The 23,095-nt window shown below is 37.9% G+C and overlaps 1 protein-coding gene across 4 annotated transcripts in view; it reads left to right on the forward strand.

Annotated features, from left to right (window-relative positions):
- Positions 1-23,095, forward strand: part of LOC134746816 (stress-activated protein kinase JNK) — a 195,585-nt gene that overhangs the window by 47,439 nt on the left and 125,051 nt on the right. Inside the window, exon 1 of one of the 4 annotated variants that reach the window (XM_063681378.1) lies at positions 13,693-13,809. The exons of the other annotated variants lie outside the window; for them this stretch is intronic. The gene's annotated coding sequence lies outside the window, so the exon portion shown is untranslated. Of the gene's footprint in view, positions 1-13,692; positions 13,810-23,095 lie in introns of those variants that run through there. 4 annotated transcript variants of the gene reach the window in all.

A 23,095-nucleotide genomic window follows, 5' to 3' on the forward strand; every position in this document is an offset into this window, starting at 1 on the left:
AAGAGATGAGGACACAAAACCTGACAACACAGACAACCCAGGATAGATTGTCCTGGCGCCGACGTACGAGGAGGCCCGACCCCAGCTAAACTGTGAAATGGGCTGGACAAAAAAGAAAACGAAGAAAGAAAGTACGTAGATACAACAACCGTTTATACTATTATGACGCATTTATATAATCAACTATTATTTCATAAATCACACATACAAATGTAAACTACAGTTCAATAAAACAATCCGATAATTCAGCAAGCTTTGTACTCACGTACACTCCGACATAATCAAGTAATTTAACATCAAATCATAACGTTTGGCTATTACAATATGATAACTCGATCTGCACTCGTTCGTAGCTTCACTCGTTCTGCCTCCCAACCATAGCGCCAGTGGCCGCCATCTTGCCTCACCGGAAGCGTTACGATTTAAAATGGCGCGACCAATCGGGAGCCAGCTTGACATGTCAAATACTCATTACCGTTACTTATTATATGAATATATTTCGTAAACAGTCTTAATACTGTTTATCAAAATATACAGAAATTTAAAAGACATATTTTAATAATTAATAGTGACGTGTGAAATGCTAACACAAATGACAAAAAAATACACATAGAATAGAGATTTGCACACCGGGTCCAGCAATATTTGCGACAAGAAAAAAAAGCATTTGACTCGGCAAAGAAAGACTTTGTTCAGCCACAGATTTCAGGAACGACTTTCATTTTTAAAAAGGAAAACTAAATAAGTAAATGACTATACAATTCCTACAAGCAAAAATATATTTTAATAAGAACAATTTTTTTTTTCAATTGTATGGAGCGCCGGCCTCTAGAATTGGTAGTTAAGTTGGAAGCTAGTTAATTATTCTTATTCCGTCTCTCCCTGCTCTAACTGCTCGGGATCTAAACTCGGGAAATAAGATTAATTTAAGCTCTCTTGAAACAACACATTTAAATTGATCGTTTTACTTTTATTTAAGTAACTTTCGTTATTTTCTAAGAAATGTTTCTTTTATTGGTTCTTAGTTTGAAAAAAAGTTTACATATTTAGACTGACGGCCTTATTCGAACTTTAAGCGAGGTTTAGAATACCAAGAACTTGCATGCAATTTTCGTTACATTAAATACAAATACAAATGTTTATTTCATAGAATATGGTACAAAGATGGTCAAATTACAATAAGTGCGGCATATTCTGCCTCTATCGGCGTAGAAATATGTATTACTTACAACTAAGTTGCTATACCTACTTGATTATTACTAACATGCATATAATATATTTTAATATTTACATATCCAGTTTTTACAAACCTTATAATTACCTAGGTATTGGCACAATAGTAGTTAAGGTGGTTTGATTTTCATACAAAATTCAATCTGCTTTAATTAAGGCACTACACACTATTACTACACAAATATTTGCTCATTTATCTACTTTCGAATATTCGTTTGCGCTAAATTAATAGAAAAACTTTGTTTCATACAGAATTCATACATAAATCAACGTAATTTTTTCATCAATTTTACGTATGTGTGTGTCACAAATGTCGTGTACAAATACGTTGCGTGCGGCGTTGCCACTCTATGACGTTGGCGACGTTGCCTGGCCGACCTGGCAGGATTTGCAGTGCCGTCATGTTTAGTGCATTTTTATTTGACACATGACCCTATGTGACACTGACACATAGGGTCATGTTTATTGTGACATCAATTTGTTTGTATAAATTGAAAATAATAGCAACGCAAAGAGTATAATAATATATGTAGCAACAAGTTACAAAAATCATCGGTGTTCTGGTCCGCGAAAATCCAGAAAAATTCAGACTCAATTGAAGCGGAATTCATGATGGTGAAGTTTCGTAAGGTAGGTACAGTTTCATTCCTTCATTGTACATTGTAATTTTCTCGTGCCGATCTTTTCAGAAAATAATTCTCACTTCTTCCGTAATGGTAGATATAAGCAGTGAACAATACCTATATAATGTAATTATTACTGTTTTGGTTGCCGAATAGTCAATGTGTCACTAACTCTAGGTTTTTTTTAGGTATTGTGCAAAATGAAGGCATTCTTGGAAATAAAATGTTTTCCTTCATTAGCCAGAAAAAATCAGGACATCCTCACTGCAATAAAGTAAAATAAAACATTTCCTGGGGATGAAAATTATGGAATTTTGTCTATGAATGAAAAACACAATTATTACTAGTACTAGGTAAGTAAATGATAACTTTATTAGAATCCATATTGTTGCTTCATCTTTCTTCCTATAACATTAGAGATTTTGTGCTATCATGATATTATTTTTCTTTCAGGTACAGGGACAACTACGGATAACAAATATGAAAAAATGTTATTTCATTTGTTGTGTGAATCCATCTACACCAACAAGACATCCACTGCTGGACATAGGGGCCTCCCCAGGGATCTCCACAACGACTGGTCTTGCAAGACCGGCCAAAATATCGAGAAATAAATAATATAAATAAACATGATAAATATCCCGTTTTCTATAATAGTTATAATTAGAAGGCCATGCAATGTTGTTACTCCCTGTACCTACTTGAATAAAATAAAAAAATATAAAAAAAGTTTTAATTTTATTTTACAATTACTACTTTATTATTAGTACATTACGATACAAGTGCGAAAAGTAGGAAATTGGCAACGAGTGGCGATAAATTGAAACACGACCGAAGGAAGTGTTTTAATCGACACGAGTTGCGAATTACCTTTTCGCACGTGTATTGTACAACGTTTTACAGTACATAATTATGGCCCTTTACATTTTCGACATATGCACGTATTGTACTAATTACCGCACTAGGGCGGTAACGTATATGTAGCACCATATGTACTAAAAAGTATTTTACAGTACATATGGTGCAACTTTCTCGCCCTAGTGCGTAAAGAGCACTTTTCATGCATATGTCGAAAGTTTAAAGGGCCATATGTACTGTAAAACGTTGTACGATACACGTGCGAATAGGTAATTCGCAACTCGTGTCGATTTAAAACACTCTCTGCGGTCGTGTTTTAATCTGTCGCCATTCTTTTGGAATTTTCTCTTTTCCGCACTTGTACCGTAAATAACTATTTCAAACTGCAAGGGTACGATGATAGATCTCAATTCAATATAATTTTGCAACATTTGGCATTATTAGGTTATAAATTGTATGGAGATGAAATCTATCATCGTACCCTTCCAGTTTGAAAAATACTATAGAGGCTGGGCAGTAAGGGATTGATTTACTTGTAGAACTATATTTAGCGCTTTAAAAAAAACTGATACCTGACACTTACAAACCTGGACTTCCTTGGGCTAGTGCTACTAAGAATCGTCAGTATTCTCCATCCTTTCTGAGTTGGAAGAACCCAAAAAGGTGAGATTTGTGAAAGTCAGGTTTTCAATATATGTGGCGTTTTCAACCAAACGGGTACCTACTTATTGTTGTCATATTTCCATAAAGCTTCAAAATGAAATCAACCTAATCGACAACCGACAATGTGGTACCTTTTAGTTCAAAACGTCACATATTTTTATAAAACGTTATAAACTAATTTATTAATAATACTGAATATCTGGGAGAAAAAGAAAACATAAGTAAAAACTCAAAAATGCTCGTTTTCCCAGAGATAAGACCTAGCTAGATCGAACCCCTTACAGCAAATTTCATCGAAATCGTTAGAGCCGTTTCCGATATCACTGAAATATATTTCGGTTATATCGGAATCGGACAGGAATTCGAAGAATAAAAGGTATAAGAAACATAAGATAACACAAAAAGGACAAAAAAAAGTACCCCTGACGTACCAGTCTCGAACCCGAATCCTCTTGCACGTATTTCCACGAACATACCGCAACGCCATTGCAGCATACTTACACTGCATCAAATTGTCTACTACAAGCATCACGGAAACACTGTTTGCATGTGTGAGTAATAGTAGGAAATAGCATGACAGAAACACTCTGTCGACTTTAAAAGTGTTTTTTGCACTAATGAAGTATTCAATGTTTATTATAATAGTTCAATATTTATGTAAAGAGTGCGCTAAACATACTTTTAAGTATACAGATACCAACACTATTCCACAAAAAAATAAAACCTGAAAATTTGCGAAAGTGACGCCATCTAGCGGGGTTTAAGCTTTGGGTAACCTAGTCGAACCACCTTAAGTCAGGAATCAATTAAAATACATTAAAATTATATTACAACAATAAAATAATTAGTTTATTAATAATTAAGGAACTCATTGATCGAATAAAAACACATGTCAAGTAACCAATCAAACATTTTTTTCTGAAATTTATTTATATCTAGTGATTTTATGTCATTTGGAATCTTATTATACAATTTAATTGCCATGATATAAACATTTTTACTAAATATGTTTACTTTTTGTCTTGGAACAAATAGTTTGCTTGGATACCTTCCATTTGTTTTATTATGAACGGCATCATGTAGAGGAAATAGATCTGGGTGTTGTCTGACAAATTTAACAACCTCATATATGTACAAGCAGGGCAGGGGAAGAACTTTTAGCTCCTTAAATATTGGTCTGCAGTGGGCTAAATATTGAGCGCCAGATGCAGCCCGAATACACTTTTTTTGAACGATGAATGCTCTCTGTATACCAACTGAGTTGCCCCAAATGATCAGTCCGTAACGTAACACTGACGACACATATCCATGATACGCAGAAAGAGCGGCCTCTTTAGATGTTAAAGTTCTAAGCTTTCGTAGTGCAAACACAAATCTGTCTAATCTGCTGCATATGTTATCGATGTGTAGTTTCTAGTTTAGATGTTTGTCTATCGTCAAACCAAGGAAGGAGGCTGAGTCGACTGTGTTTATTAAATCGAAATTTAGATTGATTTTGAGATCTAGATTTGGAGAATTATAGTTCTGAAAATGAATTATTTTAGTTTTGTCTGCGTTCAGTTTGAGTTTATTATCCTCTAGCCATTTAATAACCTTACATATTTCAGTATTTGCTTCGGTTTCTAGGTCATTCCTATTTCTATTTTTAATTATTAATGTGGTATCATCGGCAAAAAGTATACAGTTGTGACTTAGGGATGCCGGTAAATCATTAATGTAAAGCAGGAACAAGAGGGGACCTAAAACGCTACCCTGTGGAACGCCACTATGGGTTGTTTTTGGAACAGATTTATAAGTGCATTTCTTATTTTCTATAATTTTTGTAATTTCAACGTATTGTTTACGCTTGCACAAGTAATTTTGTAGCCAGGAATAAGCATTACCCCTAATACCGTATTTCTCAATTTTATTTAGTAGGGTTTGATGACAAACCAGGTCGAAAGCCTTACTCATATCAAAAAAAAACTGCCAGCACTGATTGTTTATCGTTGAGGCACTTACTAATATTCTCGACTAGGGTAAAGCATGCAAGAGAGGTGGAGCTATTTTTCCTGAAACCAAACTGGTTCGGGTTTTCATTAGTCTTTGTAATCGTCTAGTTTAATATACATTGCCTTTTCGAACACTTTTGATAATACGGGTATTAAAGCTATGGGTCTATAGTTATTCATTACTTTCGGGTCGCCTTTTTTAAAAAGTGGCTTAACTATCGAAGTTTTTAGTCGTTCTGGAAAACACCCTTGTTCAAAAGATAAATTAATGATATGACTCAGGGGTGCCGCTATATAAGTGGCGCATAATTTAATTATTTTAGTAGGTATTTCGTCATAACCTGTACAGTTAGTGTTATTCAATGTTCGAATGACTTTTAAGATTTCATGCTCATCTAGAGGTGCGAGAAAAATGCTACGTGGGGACGTATCTATCCGTGCGTTAAAATAGTCAGAGGATGTCCTTTTTTCTGTTTGTCGAATGAAAAAGTCATTAAATAAATCACAAATTTCTGTAGGTTCTTTATAAGTTATACCATTTGATTCTACTTTGTCCGGTTGGGTATCTTTAGTACTAGCAGAATTTAGGTTATCCTTTATAATTTTCCATGCAGCTTTGCCCTTATTGTTAGATCTATTTATGTATTTAATATTATTTATATGTTGAGACTGTAACATGCATTTTTTGAGTAGCCTTGAGTAATTTTTGTACACGGTATTGTTGTATTTTTTATTAGTGTGGTCATTTAAATATTTAAAGTAGAGCATTCTCTTTTTTTTACAGGATTTTTTTAATCCTCTTGTTATCCATCTGTTTTTGATTGGTTTATCCTGTGATTTGACCTTTATTATTGGAAAACATAGTTTAAATAAGAGTAGAAGTAAGTCATGAAATACCGTGAAAGAAGTATTACAGTCTGTTTCTTCATATACTTCGTTAAAACTTAGACATGACATGTGCTTGCAAAACGTATCGACATTTTCCTGGCTAAAGTCACATCTCTCTTCAATCCAATAAATATTCGTCGTTTTACGTGGTCTGGCTTCGGGATAGAGAATGATAAGGACTGTCCAGTATCATGATCAGACAATGCAAGCTGATGTGTATTGCTTACTATGGAGGAAACGTCTATGTTTGAGGCTATTAAGTCTATACAAGACTTTTTCCGTGTCGCTTTAGTTACATGTATGGTAAAGTTGAAATTACTTAGCAATGATGTCAGTTCCCTAGCTTGGTTACTGGATTTTAGCATATCGATATTCCAGTCCCCACAGATAATGATTTTCTTATTATTGTTGTATGTCAGTTTATTAAGCATTGTTTTTAATTTGTAAATAAATAGCTAAATGTCATGTTGAGGTATTCTACAAATGCATATTATGATAACATTAAAGCTGCTTAATTCAATTCCACAGCATTCGAAGTAGTATGGACTGCATAGTTCACGAGTAATTTGTAATTGTGTATATTCTAGCCCATGCCTTACAAGGATACATGAGCCACCTCGTTTATGATGCTTCCTAGAGAAAAATGCGGCGAGTTTATATGTTGGCAATTTTAAGTTACTTTCTGATCCACTTTTTATAAAAGTTTCTGAGAAGCATATAAAGTCAATAGTGCCAATTTCCCGAGAAAGCTCCGCAACCGTTAACTCTACTAATTCATTTTTGCTGAGTAAACCCGCGATGTTTTGATGAAGTAATCTAAACTGTACGAGCTGTTCGTTACGAACGAAAAAACGTACTTTTATCCTCCTCAGCAGTGATATCCTTAATGTCACATACAGCATTGTTTTGATTACTTTGATTATTTTCATAGGCACTGGTAGACTTGCAATGAATGCTGCTTATAAATTTGTTGAGACACGAAAAGACATTTTTGATACCGTATCTAGTAATTTTCCCTGAGTAGTAAGAGAACATGTCCAGTGTTAAATCGAAGTTACTGTCGAAAATATAGGCATAGTTATTGCTTTGCATATCCATTGTTAGTAAGTTGTTAAACATCTCGACTCTATAGTTATATATAAGTGCTCCACATACATATGTCGGAACACAAATAATTGTATTGGTGTGAGTTATTTTTTTTAGCGATTCTCGTAAACAATTTACTAGATTGATACTGTTTTCAGACCTAATAATATCTCTTTCGCCTATAAATATGACACAGTAATCGTTCATAGTAAAATTGTCCAATTTATGCTCTAAGTTACATAAGAGTTCAGTTATTCCACCATCAGGTACATTGTAGTGGCAGTACTTTATGTTGTCCTCAAATGAAGATTCTATAGCTTGAAGCGTTCTCATTTTCTTGTGGTTACTTAAAATACACAGTTTAACCTTTGCTTGATTATCGTCTTTAGTTGTTTGCAATTTTGACTGGAGATCCGGAGTACTCTCTGAGGTCGTGCTGTGCTCATTGAGATGCTTATTCTGTTTATTTTCTTCATACACCTCTTTTCCTATAGCAGGTGTGAGAAATTCTTTTTCATCCTTTTGCATTTTTTGATCCATATTTATCTTGGGATCTCTTTTATTTTTGCTACAATTCCTCATGGGGGTATTTTTCTTGATTTTTATCGATGGTGATGGTAATGAGGTAGATCTGCATAAATTTTGCAGCGTTTCTATTTCTAATTTGTATTGGGACATTTGTTCCTTAAGAGCGAAGTTTTCTGAGAGAATATCTTCGATTTCTTTTTCCGCCGACAATAAGCGGGTCTGTAAGGTAGTTATTTTCTCCTCCATGTCTGGAACTCTATCACATTCACATCTGGTAGTATCAGGACAACTCCTGTTCAGCCTGCTATCATCTGATGAGTCATCAGCATCTTCGTCTTCCGACGATAAGGAGGAAAAAGAGTTTTGAGTTGGTATATTGGCAATAATAATTTCCCCGTTATCTGGTGTGGATCGTGGAAGTTCTTCTGGTTGGCTGATTGATATTACCTCATTTGCTGCTTCTTCCCTTTTTTCTATTGCATTTATGTTTGTCCTTGATGATGATGATGATGATGATGATTTACCTTCCGGGGCTAGAGTCTGATTTTTTGTGGCTGCTGGACTCACTTGACAGCAGTTCATGCATTTCCAATTTTTTTTGGTAGTTGGGTTCATTAGATTGTACCTTTTTTTAGTATTTGAACATTCCAGGTCATAAAAGCACTTACAATTAGAGCAAGTAAGAAAATGTCTCCCTTTAATAATTTTGTCGCATTTACCACATTTTTTTTCCATTGTGATCTTTTTTTTTTCTATTGCAATAATTAAAAGCAATGATATCGTATGAACGCACCCAAAGTAATAGTTTCTGAACGAAACATGCGCAGTGTCATAAATGTCACAATGACAGTGTGACGTCCGTTTGTCAAAACAGCTGATCGTTGACCCTTAATTATTTTATTTTTTTATTGAAAATAAGTAGTTATTTCAAATGTTTTCTATGTGTGCGTAATCTTAAATAATAATAACTACATGTAGTTTTCGTTTTATGTACAAAATATCCATGATTTGGCTCACCACAGTGTTGTTTCGATCTTCATATTATGTTGGGTGACAGTGGCAGTGATTTTGGTGATATTTAGCGAGGTTTTATACAGTTTATCCAGAATTCCAGTATAAATTTAGGCAGAGCACTTGACAGAGGTACTGTTCACAACACACCCACACACACTTCCATTGCGGTATCTGATAAACATTTTGGATGCAGTTTGATCAGATACCGCGATGTAACGTAAATTGCATGCAAGTTCTTGCTAGTCTAAACCTCGCTTAAGATACATCAAAAATTTAAAGACACGACACGACACGACACGACACGGCACGACAAGACAAGGGATAAGTTCGCCTTTGTACTGCCTATTTCTGTGCCATATTTGTGTTCTATGTCTTTGTACAATAAAGAGTTTATACATACATACATACATACAAGAATACGACATCGATCACATATGTCAGTGTCAAAAGTGACGTTTTTGTTTGAAGAAATCTTAATTATTATTCAATCAAAAATATAATTCAATACTTTCTTCACAATCTGCTTGAAATGTGCGAAAAATTGCTGGTAAATAATAATGCTGTCGCAGTTTTGAATGATTCACGGTTAGTTTCACTAGACTTATATTGAGGTAATCACGGTCTATATCCCGGTCAATATAAGTCAAAGTATGCAGTCGTAACGTTTTCTTACGATCTCTGTTTGACTATGGTTCGTAGCGCTACGGCGTAGCTGCTACGCCGTAGCACTGAATATGCATTAATGCCTGAGCTCTTTAAGTGTAATCACTTAGGTGTAGATTATTTTATGAGGTTACGAGGTTAGATGGAAGAGGTTTCTCAAAGGGGTAAGTTCATCTTTGTGCTTGTATAATGTCCTTCTGACATGTACCTCTTTACCTACTCGTAACATGCAATAAAACGTTCATAAGTTCGTTCGTTCAAACGTTTATGAAACTGTGCGAATTGTTAGTTAGTAAATATCATTCAACTTGACATTGCTATTAATTAAATCATTTAACCGAATTAATAACACGGACGTAAATATGAAATATAATAAGAAGCATTTCAAGCAAACATAATATATGGTCTCTTAAGGAAGAAAGTAATCCTAAGTGGGTTTGTGTGTTTGTTTATTTAGCGTGGGCGGCTTGATTGATTGATCTTATATACAGCCATTTCAGACCCCGGCTTAAAACCTACTATCTTCTTCCGCGACTTCGTTTGTGCCCTATCTCCATACCAAAAATCTATCTTTATCTATTCAGCGGATTAAGAGTGAAGAGGTAACAGACAAACAGATACACTACCGCTCATAACTATTTAGGCACTCGTAATTGTTTCCATACAATTGTATATAGAATCGACTTTCAGAATTATACCGCTAAGTCACAGTCGGGTAACAGTTTTTTGTGCAGTTTACTTTTTTAATATATCGAGCTTCAAAATGATGTGCAGAATATTCGTGTACATTGCCTATTTACCAAATGGCAAGCGTAAAAAAAATCCATTAAAATTTTCCAGTACAAAATCGTATTACCTTGTATGAACTAGTACATAAGGGTTTTTTTAAATCGTTGCATAAAGTAAACTCTAAATTTTAAAGGATGTTTGGCAACAATTTGAGGCTCAATATATTTACCTAAATAAAAATTCAATCCAACATGTAAGAGAATCATTCGCCTGCGATCGAATAGTATGATTTTGAAAATTATTGTTGTATACAATTGTATGGTGGGAATTGCGGGTGCCTAAATACTTTTGAGCGGTAGTGTATTTCGCATTTATAATATTTATTAGTAGGCATAATGAGAAACATTTCCAGCAAACATTACTGAGTGAGTTCTTATAAGCATTGTTCGAATTGGGCCGATAGGTTCTTAAGGAAGAAAGTAATCCTAAGTGGGCTTGTAAATATGTTTGTTTATTTAGCGTGGGCTTGATTGATTGATCTTACAGCTACTTCAGATCCCGGCTTATAACCTATTCATTGATATTCCTCCACGTCGCTGTTTCTTGAGAGTTTATATGGGGCATTTTCTATGAAAAGGGACCTTATTGCCGATGGCGCTTACGCCGCACAGCGTCGCGCGGCTATGTATTTATATCGGAGCATCGTTTATAATGGCGTAAGCGCCATCGACAATAAGGTGCCTTTTTATAGAAAATACCACATATTTGGCCTGAGGTGGAGCAGGTACCATCGCCCACACTGTTAACTGACAGTTCATAAGCCCTACTAGAGATGGGCCGAATATGGACTTTGCCGAATACGAATATTCTCAGATCATACCGAACCGAATATTCGGTTGGGCTAAAACTGCCTAAAACAAGTACACACAGGTCCGCGATGTGCACTCCGCACGTGTTTTTCACCCTTCCCCTCTGGACCGGCCGGGAATGTTTATGAAAAGTAACGAAACCGTCTCACGCCTGACCTGAAGTGCACCCACGCGGACCGCCCTTAAAAAATAATTTGTTTATTCGGTAAATATTCGGCAGTTCGAACCGAACTATGGTCGAATACGAACATTGAAAAATATACATATAACATGACATGATATTTTAATCTTGACAAAAAAAAATATAATGTATTTTTAATTTAATGAACATAATGATTTATTGTAAGATAAATTCTAGACATAATTTGTTTTCATTCTCAATTATGTGATGATAATAATTTATTTTCTGATGTTTGACATGTAATATCGGCTTTCCGGTAGGACAACCGTAGGCTCATGTTTTTCTTTTATCTCCTTTTTATCTCTGCTGTTTAGTGTGTATGTTAACATTATGTACTTACTAATGAACCTCCAGGTCTGTTTTCTTAAGTATGTTAAGTACATTTGTACTTCAAACCCATTTGTATATGTGACTGTTTGTGTTCTAAATAAAGTAAAGAAAAAAAAAAATATTTTAAGAATATTATGAATAAATGAGTATAGTATGCCGAATACCGAATAATTACCGAATATTCGGCCCATCTCTATTTTGTTTATTTAGCGTGGGCGGTTTGATTGATTAATCTTACAGCTCTTTAGACCCGTGCTTATAATCTATTCATTGATATTCCTCCACGTTGCTGGTTCTTACGAGTTTATATGGGGCATTTTCTATGAAAAGGGACCTTATTGTCGATGGCGCTTACGCCGCACAGCGTCGCGCGGCAATGTATTTATATCGGAGCATCGTTTATAATGGCGTAAGCGCCATCGACAATCCACCGATGGACAGTTAAGTGTGTTACTTTGTACATACATACATATAATCACGCCTATTTCCCGGAGGGGTAGGCAGAAACCACGGATTTCCACTTGCTACGATCTTGGCATACTTCTTTCGCTTCCTTCACTTTCATAACATTCCTCATACACGCTCGCCGGTTTAGGGTGCTCTTGACGTGGCCTTTCTTCAGTATTTCCCCGATCTGATCAGAGAAAGTCCGCCGAGGTCTGCCCCTTCCAACTCCCTTTCTTTCTCTCCCTTATACACACTCTTTGTTAGCCTATTTTCACTCATTCTTTCCACGTGTCCAAACCATCTCAACATACCTTTCTCAATTTTTGTCACTACATTTTCTTCGTGTTACTTTGTAATAGGTTAAATAGGTATATCTCTTGACAACAATTCTCCTATCCTGGGACTCAACTACCATTTCAGGTCGTTCAGCGTTTTACGCGTAAAGAGGTAACAGGTAACAGACACAGACAGAGTTACTTTCGTATGTATAATATTAGTATGGATCTCAAGTCCACACTACACTGGTGGTAAGAATCGATTAGAATACACGGCTGGGCTCAGACGCGTATTATCGTGATAAAATCGGCGGCAAATACTCAAACAAGCTTCCCCTTGTCTCATAAAAAGATTGCGAAAACGTGACCGCCGTAATACATGAGCATTATGCCTAACTTCGTAATGCTTCTGGGAGGCTGTAAACAATAACCCGTAAAACCAATCCTAATTCGCAATAGTAAGAGTTTATAATGAGTCGGCAACGCGCATGTAACACAGCTGGAGTCTCAGGCGTCCATAGGCTACGGTGACCGCTTACCATCAGGCGGGTCGTTTCTTGTTTGCCATCGACGTGGTATAAAATAACTTTAGTCCAGTACTTCGACTATAGTCCACAGGATCCTCACGTACCTGTAATTAAGTTTACCATACCTGTCATAGACATATATATTACTTCGTAAAGACCGGCCTTACGAGCACTACGAATGGGACCAATACATTGGAGTCAAAATCGCATGTAGTTACACCAGCGCGCTCAGTCGTGTGGCGAAATGCGCAGTGGAAAGGCGTCGGTGTTCGGTCGGAATTGTATGCTTATACTTTGTTTACAGTTACACCAATGGTGACGCCTTTCCACTGCGCAATTCGCCACACGACTGAGCGCGCTGGTGTAACTTAATGCGATTTTGACTCCAATAATATGTATCGGCCCCATTCGTAGTGCTCGTAAGGCCGGTCTTTACGAAGTAATATATGTATCTAGTACCTGTTCCTTATGGTTTTGTCTGTGTTTGTTCTTCCATTTATAACCATATTTTGTCTTAGAACTAAGACATTCAGTTAAGGGTCACACCGGAATATTTGAGTAAATTTTTGACCATAAGTTGGGTGCAGGTTTTACAGTAAACAAAAAAAAAACACATCAGTGCATGAAAGACAGTGCGTTTCTTGCTGTATTTGGGAATTTCAAACGATATTTTTCCAATAGAGATCAGCCCTAGATTCGTGTAAGGCGTTTTTAGCTTCTATTAAGAGTCCCCTCTGAACTTCCCTTTGCTCGGAAGGGTGTGCGCAGTCGCGGGGGGCGCCCGCAGTCCACCCGCGCCGCCGGCACGAGCGCACGTTTACATTGCCACACAGTGTACTAATACTTCATTGTACAATAGTGCTAGTGATATACACTTGGTTGCAAATTCAGTGCAGTGGAAAAGGTGAGGTTACCCGGCGTTTTCATTGACAGCTAAAGGATTGCAGGAAATTGGATGGTGCGAGTTTGAAGTTTGCTGCGTCGCTATGAACGTATTTATTGTGTGCTTTTTGAGATATTGACGGAAACGTTTTGTAAACCTGCAAATGTACTTATAGAGAAACGCTGGTAGTTGAGCAGTAAGGTGTTCTAACGAAATCGGGGGTCGAAAGAAGTTCAATCATGGATTTAATGAAATTTTGTTTCTAAGAACTTATGTATGGAAAATCATTGGATATTTACCCGATGCCATGGTTAAACTAAAACCTCGTGAGGAAACCTGCATAAGTCTAAAAAGAAAATTTAAAGGAGGGTGTACGAGGTCCCCAATATGCATTGCTTAAACCGTGTAATAATGAGGTGGCCTGTGCCTACTACCCATCAGTGGGACTAGTGTTGGTATGACTCGATCCTATGAGTACTCTGCTTTAATTTTAAGACTCTACTGTGTTATTCAGACTCATATAATTAAATTGAAAATTGAGTTATTTTTAACTCGTTCTTAGGGACCCGAGTCTTTTGTAAAGGCTCAAGTCCTTTTCAGAAAACCCATTTTCCAACCCACCCAAAAAAAAACGTCTTTATGTAAAATTCATGGCCATACAATAATTATTATTTTCTTACGTAATTAGATGGGGCATTTTCTATGAAAAGGGACCTTATTGTCGATGGCGCTTACGCCGCACAACGTCGCGCGTCATTTATTTATATTGGAGCATCGTTTATAATGGCGTAAGCGCCATCGACAATAAGGTCCCTTTTTATAGAAAATACCACAGATAAAAGCTGCAAAACTGTTGACAGTCTCTTGTCGGAGGCTAGCAGGTTTTTTAGCGCAGTCTCGTAAAAATGAACCGATTTCTTCAAATTTATACTCAAATGATTCTATTTCCTATCAATACTAGGCAAAAGATTATCAGGTTTACAATCGGGTCTAACGCGAATTTATTTAGATACCTTTATTTACCGACGTTTCGACACAGGATTGTGTTCAAAACGCGAAAGTTTTAAATGTTATAAAAGATAATCAGGGGTATCAATATATGGAAAAGGAAGATCAGGAGGCACTGAAAGCAATTTTGTAGGTCGCGCAATTAATACGTAGCGGAGGCCACGGTGGGTTTCCAGTTTACACTTTAAAAAACACGAAGTAGGACTCAATGGTAGCTTGTGGAAAATATTTGATACCGAGCAGTCATGTATTATGTCACCTTCACCTAAATCCATTCGAACGAAAGTAACGATAACGAAACTGTTGTTGCACAGCCGATAGCTTCGTAAATCACGTGCGTCAGGTCATTAGTAGATTTGGGTTTAGTTAAAGAACGAAGGTCGCAAATGGGACGATTTTCATTTTGTTGTCAATTTTTTTGGGTTCCGTAGCCAAAGGGTAAAACGGGACCCTATTACTAAGACTCCGCTGTCCGTCCGTCCGTCTGTCACCAGGCTGTATCTCATGAACCGTGATAGCTAGACAGTTGAAATTTTTACAGATTATGTATTTCTGTTGCCGCTATAACAACAAATACTAAAAACAGAATAAAATATTTATTTAAGTAAGGCTCCCATACAACAAACGTGATTTTTTTGCCGTTTTTGCGTAATGGCACGGAACCCTTCGTGCGCGAGTCCGACTCGCACTTGGCCGTTTTTTTGCTTTACATTGGATAAAATTTGGCTGGTTTGAAGAGCTCATTCTGGACGAAATAAATACGAAATCGAAGCATTTAAGTAACTTTCCGTTATAGGTACCATAGGTACGTTTTCGTAACTAAGAGAAAGATTTTTGGGTCATGTTTTTTTGGCAGATATTGATAAAAATTGGTAGGTTTGAAAAGCTCGTCATGAATAAACACGAAATTCAATTTCGGGACAAAAAAATGTATGAAAATTCCCATTGAGTTGCGGAAAATTCCATACGTTTTCCGTAACTCAGTGGAAGATTTTGCACGACAAACAGTGAAATTGCACTTAATTGCATCTATCCACCAAATTTTATCGAAATCTGACGAAAAAAAATTCGACAACTGAATAAGAATCTGCCCAAATACGTACGAAGCGTTTATATATATTTTTTGTCTATTTTAAATTCTCGATATATTATTTTGGGCGTAGTTTTCGTGTGCCTATGTGTCTCAATTACATGTCTATGATCTCGCTAGTTCTTAGTTCTACATAATAAATGTTGAAATGTGAAGAAATTACACTAATACAATACCGGTATTACCGGTGAAATACTTTAGCGATGAAAACCAACATGTAGATAGTTAATTTCGCAATTATAACATTCGATGGATTTTGTTTAAAAAATCACCATTCTATTATACCACTTAAATGACTCCCTTCCACCAATCCAAACAATAGACATCTTTAAAACTTCCTCCATAAAGTATAAATCGCGCTGACATTGCACCTTGAACTGGCGGCGTCCTCGCTAGATGGCGTGCCGGTACTGCGGCCATAAAGGTTCTTGCCAACTCGCGAAACTGTTATGGATTGGCAACTCACTTCTCCGAGTATGTTCTGTTTTAGCTGTTCGTAAACCTTATTACGAAAGGCATGAGGTCCACCGATGGACAGTTAAGAGTTTTGATGTTTGTACAGTAGCCATCAGATGTATAGGAGCGGCCAAGCTGCTCACAAATATCTGAACACGCCTCTATTGTCAAGGCGATAGAGTGCGCGTTCAGATATCGTGAACACCATGGCCGCTCCGATATATCTGATGGCGGCTGTACTAAGGTTTTAGTTGGTAAGGTATTATGTACAATGTGTAATGCTGTGTGTGAAGTTCGTGGTGGCAACTAGAACCGATGGGCAAAGTACGAGCATCCATTAGCCCACCCTTTCGATATACATAATAATATGTTATTATGTCAACTGGCAAATAACATAAGTTACCCATACCTAGTTCCAGACAAAGTTACAACGCAAAGCAAAATAAAACGTCCGGTTAGTCAGCAAAAAGCGCCATTTTGTATAAAAAAATTGAGTCTAATGAATTTAAGGAATTGGATACGATTCCCCAGGGTTTGTTGCTGAGTATTGTGTTTTTCAGGGTTCCGTACCCAAAGGGTAAAAACGGGACCCTATTACTAAGACTCCGCTGTCCGTCTGTCCGTCTGTCTGTCACCAGGCTGTATCTCATGAACCGTGATAGCTAGACAGTTGAAATTTTCACAGATGATGTATTTCTGTTGCCGCTATAACATCAAAATACTAAAAACAGAATAATATAAATATTTAAATGGGGCTCCCATACATCAAACGTGATTTTTTTGCTGTTTTTTTTCCGTTATGGTACGGAACCCTTCGTGCGCGAGTCCGACTCGCACTTGGCCGGTTTTTCGCGCAGTAGACAATATAAATACAATAATTTCGCACTATAGTTACAAGTCCAGAACTTCAGATACGGGCCTTTATGTAATTCCGTCTTTTTCATTGCAACTTGATAACTGAAAGACTGAAAGAGATCACAATAAAGACTCATTGCGAACTTCCTCGTTCCCGCATTTGTCGGGAACTTTCACAAATTGTGTCCACTTAGATAAAGTAAGTATGTGCTAACAGTTGTTGGCTGTAAGTTCTTCATTAACTACCTATAGATAAACGCGCGACGTAATTTCTTGCTGTGAGTCGTCAGGCTCTTGATTGTAGGTATGTATGTAATTAAACTCGGAGTGGCGAGCCTTGGGGGAGGCCTATGTCCAGCAGTGGACGTCTATCGGCTGACAAGATGATGATGATGATGATGTAATAAAAATTTCAACTGTCTAGCTATCACGGTTCATGAGATACAGCCTCGGACAGCGGAGTCTTAGTAATAGGGTCCCGTTTTTACCCTTTGGGTACGGAACCCTAATAAGACTAGAAAAGAGATTAGTTTGCGCACATATGTACACAAACTAATCTTTAATAACTTATATCAATAATTGAATATGATATGACATATCACTGGCGAACTCACTTGCCATCTAATCTGCTAAGTATATGAACTAGCTAACTCGATCAGGAGGTAGATTCTGAGTTAACTTGTTACGGTTTCAATCTCGTTTTGATACGACCTTGATGATGGCTTGAAGATGCATGCGAAATGAAGTGAAAGTGATGCGCCCCAATCAAGATCCAATCTTCAACGTCGTATCAAAACAAGATCAAACCATAACAAATTGTTAAGTAAGAATTAGCTTCCAGGAGACAGACAGCGGGCTTATTAGCAAAGTTTGACGGCCGACATGATGGCGTGATGTATGTCGGCGGAATGGTGGCAGGCAGTTGTTGATATTGAATAGTTTCCTTGCCTAACTATTTAATAGTAATCTTGATTGGTGCGGCATGTATCAACCAACATAAATGTCTTGTTTTGAGAAACTTTCCAGTAACTTTAATGTACGAGTGTTTGACAGAGTCTACTTTGACTAGTAGTAGTTTTACAAATAAAGCGATACATATGGCTGTCGCAGAGTAGGGCATTTATTTTATAGGTAACGAAAACGGTTACATTAAATCATAATAATGTCATTAATGTCTTTGAACCTAATTTTAAGACAGCCGCAGTGGTAACTTCTCTACGAAAATAGGGACCGTTAACTGTACCTTAAAATTTTAATAACAAAACTTCCGTGAGACACAGACATATTAAGCTCCTGATGACGCTCCTCGGTACGGAGTGAAACATGTCGAGCGTTTTCGACTTAAAACACGTGAGTGACCCGTTATTAATATATTTAATATGTACTTTGAAAGTCTAATAAGCAGTTTACCCTACTTTGGAACCTATACAATTTCAAATCAAAGCGAGTATTGCAGTTCTCGAAAGATGTCCATAACATTCTATTTATTTTTATTTCCCTATTTCAAAACAACCGAGCGCCTGATCCTGCGGCTCTTAAAAACAAGCCCAGTAACCCCAGCTTGTCCGAAACTGGTTGTTATTTTTCTTTAACATTTAGGCGTATTCGAATTTTAGTTATTCGATCTGTTTCCGATACGATACTGATCTGTCAGTGTCAAAAGTGACGTTTTAAGTTGACGAAATGTAACTTTTGACACTGACACATCAGTATCATATCGGAAACAGATCGAATAACTTAAATTTGAATACGCCTGATTGTCAGTGTGGGTGTATCGACCCTCGGCCTCATTCCACGAATCCGAGCTAACGCGATTGTCCTGTAATTCGACCGTCAGTTTTTATGTTAGATTCCTGGCCGGGGGAAATGCACCCTAAATATTGCAAATCTCTTGATTCAAATGGCGTATACGCCGCTGTAAAATATGGCAAATTCGGCGTTTACGTCTAAAGATATCAATTACACACTAATGTGCGATAAACCCCATTTGCTGATTTGAAAAAAAGGTTTGAAACATTACAGGCTACAATGCTTAGAAATTAATTATTGTACCTTTTATACTAGTAGTAGTAACAACTGGTACAAATAGCTATTTTTATCTATAGTACAGCGGCCAGAGGGCCTAATACACTATTCGATGTGACTGTACAGTATACTACCGACAAGTGGTATCGTTGTGTTCGGTAGAGTCTACTGAGTACGAAATAAGAACTTGTCACTTCCTAAGAGTGTGGGGGGGATAACTGTGACGTCACAAAATCGGCAGTACAAAGTTTTTAACTTTTTTTCTTTTAAACATACTTAGGTACCATGTGGGGTACCAAATGAAAGGGCTTTGTGAGTATATAACATAGTCTAACATTTTCACTACTTGGTTTAACAAATTATTAGAAAACGCTCAAAATTTTCACAATCCTGAGTTGATTTTGAACTGCTCTAAATTGAATGCTTTTACGCACCGTCCCCCCGGCCGCGAGAAGGCCATTGATGGGGGGGTGTGTGGGACTCGCAAGAGGGAAGGGAAAACCTGGCCCTAGCCACTAAACCCACTCCGGCGTTTCATCCTCTTTGCCGTTTGTAAGGGCGCCATGGGATCGAGTACACTCTACCAGCAGCGCCCCCCGGGCGTCAATAATTTCGGGCAATAATTCGGGCGTCAGTTTTTGTTTTAGTCCTGCCCGGGGGTGGCCCCCTCCCCTACATACCGGCACCGAACAGCGATTAACCCCGTTAAGTCATTTCAAGTGCATTAACAATTAATGTTTCATTTTCTGCTCGCGGTAGTCGTGGTATCACTACACTAACCTTTGTAATTTGGGAATTATTGATTTTCACGTTGGGGTTTGTGTTATTTATTACAATTTACAATGGACCCGAAGTGGATCTTGGCCTCCGACACCAGACCGCCTGCTACTCTGTCCAATGCCGTTTCTGTCCAGTCGACGGCGCCGAGTTCGAGGTCTTACTGCACTTCGTCTCTCCAGCGGTACCTAGGGCGTCCAGACGGTCTTCGACCACTTGGTACTCCAGAGTACGCCCTCCAGAGTGCGCGATCTTCCCCCATTCGGACTACGTTCCCGAGCCTTCGGAGCCTGGCGGCTTTCGTTTCTCCGATGATGTTCGGCTCGGACACCAGATCTTCAATTTTCTGGTTCTTGCGGACTAACACAAAAAGAGGAGCGCGCGCTACTGGTAGCCGAGCGGAAGATCTACCGCAATATATTGGGACCCACACACGTCGAGAGGATGGAACCTGGAGACGTCGACACACAAAAGCTATAATCATATGTGCCATTTTCAATCAAAAGGGTACTTATTGTCGCTTGTCAGTAAGGCGCTATTTCCATATAGCTTCAATTAGAAATCAACCTTATCGACAAGCGACAATGTGGTACCTTTTGGTTGAAAACGTCACATATTTCCACATTATACCAAAGTACTTTGCTACTCTCATTTTCCATTCCTAGGCAACCTCCACGACGCAAAACTGCTAATTAACTGTATTTTAAAAAGTAATTAGTAAATGAACGTGTCGAGCGCCAAAGACAGAGCCACGTGGCATCTAGCAGGGTAATGGCGTCACACCGGAGCTCCTACCACGCGCTCTCGAACAGCTGACCTTTACAATGGGTTTTGTTCGAAGTTTCGAACAATTTCAAGAAAACTGGCCGAGGTCGAGAGGAGAATTATAATTTATCTTTTCTTGTTATTAATGAGATTTGTCGGCACGAGTAAGTATTTTGATGCTTGATTTTTATATTTAAATTTGTGCGATGTATTTATAATTTGAATGGACAATTTAAGGACAGAGCACACCAAACGAAAGTTCGTAAATGTGCACGTGCGTGTACGCTAAAATGTTCGAGCCGTGCACGTAAATGTACACGTCTCGTAATCGGTGTGCCGTCTCTCAAAAGGAATTGTATATTACAACTCGGACGTTCTTGTGCACTCAATGTTTTACTTACATTACTCATGGCAATTTGTGGTAAGTCCAAATCTTACTCGACGCGGTGAATTTTTCTATTTTATTTTTAATGAGAGATCCATTATTTCTGCCGGATCGGACCATATTGCGTTAACAACGCCGAATTTAAACTGTTGTGAGACATACTAACATTAAAACAAGTGAGTCTAAACCGTAAAATGATTTAATGTAGGTACAGAAGATTCACTCTCTAACAAAACGCGTCTATTACGACAGATATGACCGCTAGGTGGCGCAAGCGCGTACAGGCGTCCGTTCCGTAGCAGTGCGCGGCAACTACAATGGCTAGACACCAAAATTGGTGTGGTCCGCATGTACTTGTAGCGACGCGACGAAATCGCAGAGTGAGCCACGCCTGACGTGACGCAAGTAGTAGGGGGTAGTGGGCGTGATGAACGTCTGTTAGCGGAGATTAATTACCGGCCGTTTACGCCTCTCGTTACACTACTATATGTGGAGGTGTGACACGTTTGCATTGATCTGTTTGCGACATGGCACAAGTGTGATCATGTGATGCCGGCCCGCGCTATGTCAGTGTAAGCCATGAAGTTAGAATCTCTAACGGCTAGAGATTTGAAGCGAGCAAAAGAGATACCATTAATACAAAAATTTCGTGAGTGAGAAGGAGAAGGCAACAAATCTAAAGCGTAACCACTGAACTTCTTCATATCATTATCTTTCTAGCGTTGTCTCGGCCTTCTTGCTTAAGGCTCGCTCAGGGAGCCTTAGTCCCCATGGCAACCTGATTCAAAGATATGTGGTATTTTCTATAAAAAGGGACCTTATTGTCGATGGCGCTTACTCCATTATTAACGATGCTCCGATATAAATATAATGCCGCGCGACGCTGATGTGCGGCGTAAGCGCCATCGACAATAAGGTCACTTTTCATAGAAAATGCCGTGAATGTTAATATCGATATAAAGAATTCCAGTTTCTAGTGACACTATTCCGTTTTACGTAGCATTTTCAATAGTCAAGACATCTTTGACAACTTATTTACAAGTCATTATTCTGTGAATGTACGAGTAAAACACCGTTTTCCCTTTGTGTTGGATGATCATAATTCATAAGGCAATCGATTTGGTAAAAAAAAAGTGTCTGCACCAATTCTTTAATGTTATTTTGATGCTGAGAGGAACTCTTGATTGCTTGGCTGTATATAAAGATACATTTTTAGGGTTCCGTACCCAAAGGGTAAAAACGGCACCCTATTACTAAGACTCCGCTGTCCGTCTGTCTGTCACCAGGCTGTAGCTCATGAACCGCGATAGCTAGACAGTTGAAATTTTCACAGATGTATTTCTGTTGCCGCTATAACAAATACTAAAAAGTACGTAACCCTCGATTGGCGACCCCGACTCGCACTTGGCCAGTTTTTTCCTACACCAACTAAACGGACTGTTTCTAAACATTTAACTAACCGGTGTCTGTCATGCGATGGGCTAGCCCAGTAAACAAAAAACCGGCCAAGTGCGAGTCGGACTCGCGCACGAAGGGTTCCGTACCATTACGAAAAAAAAAACAGCAAAAAAATCACGTTTGTTGTATGGGAGCCCCATTTAAATATTTATATTATTCTGTTTTTAGTATTTGTTGTTATAGCGGCAACAGAAATACATCATCTGTGAAAATTTCAACTGTCTAGCTATCACGGTTCATGAGATACAACCTGGTGACAGACAGACAGACGGACGGACAGACGGACAGTGAAGTCTTAGTAATAGGGTCCCGTTTTTACCCTTTGGGTACGGAACCCTAAAAAGCACCCCGATCACATCCACTCGGAGGGTGACAAATGAGGTTAATGGCACAGTTTGGGCGTTAAACACGGGGCGGAAAAAAACAAAAACTTATGCACAGGTTACAGGCAAATGCAATTAGCTATGGTAAAAACAAGCCTACTGATT

This window comes from Cydia strobilella, chromosome 13 (genome assembly GCF_947568885.1).
Source record: "Cydia strobilella chromosome 13, ilCydStro3.1, whole genome shotgun sequence".
Classification (NCBI taxonomy): Eukaryota; Metazoa; Arthropoda; class Insecta; order Lepidoptera; family Tortricidae; genus Cydia; species Cydia strobilella.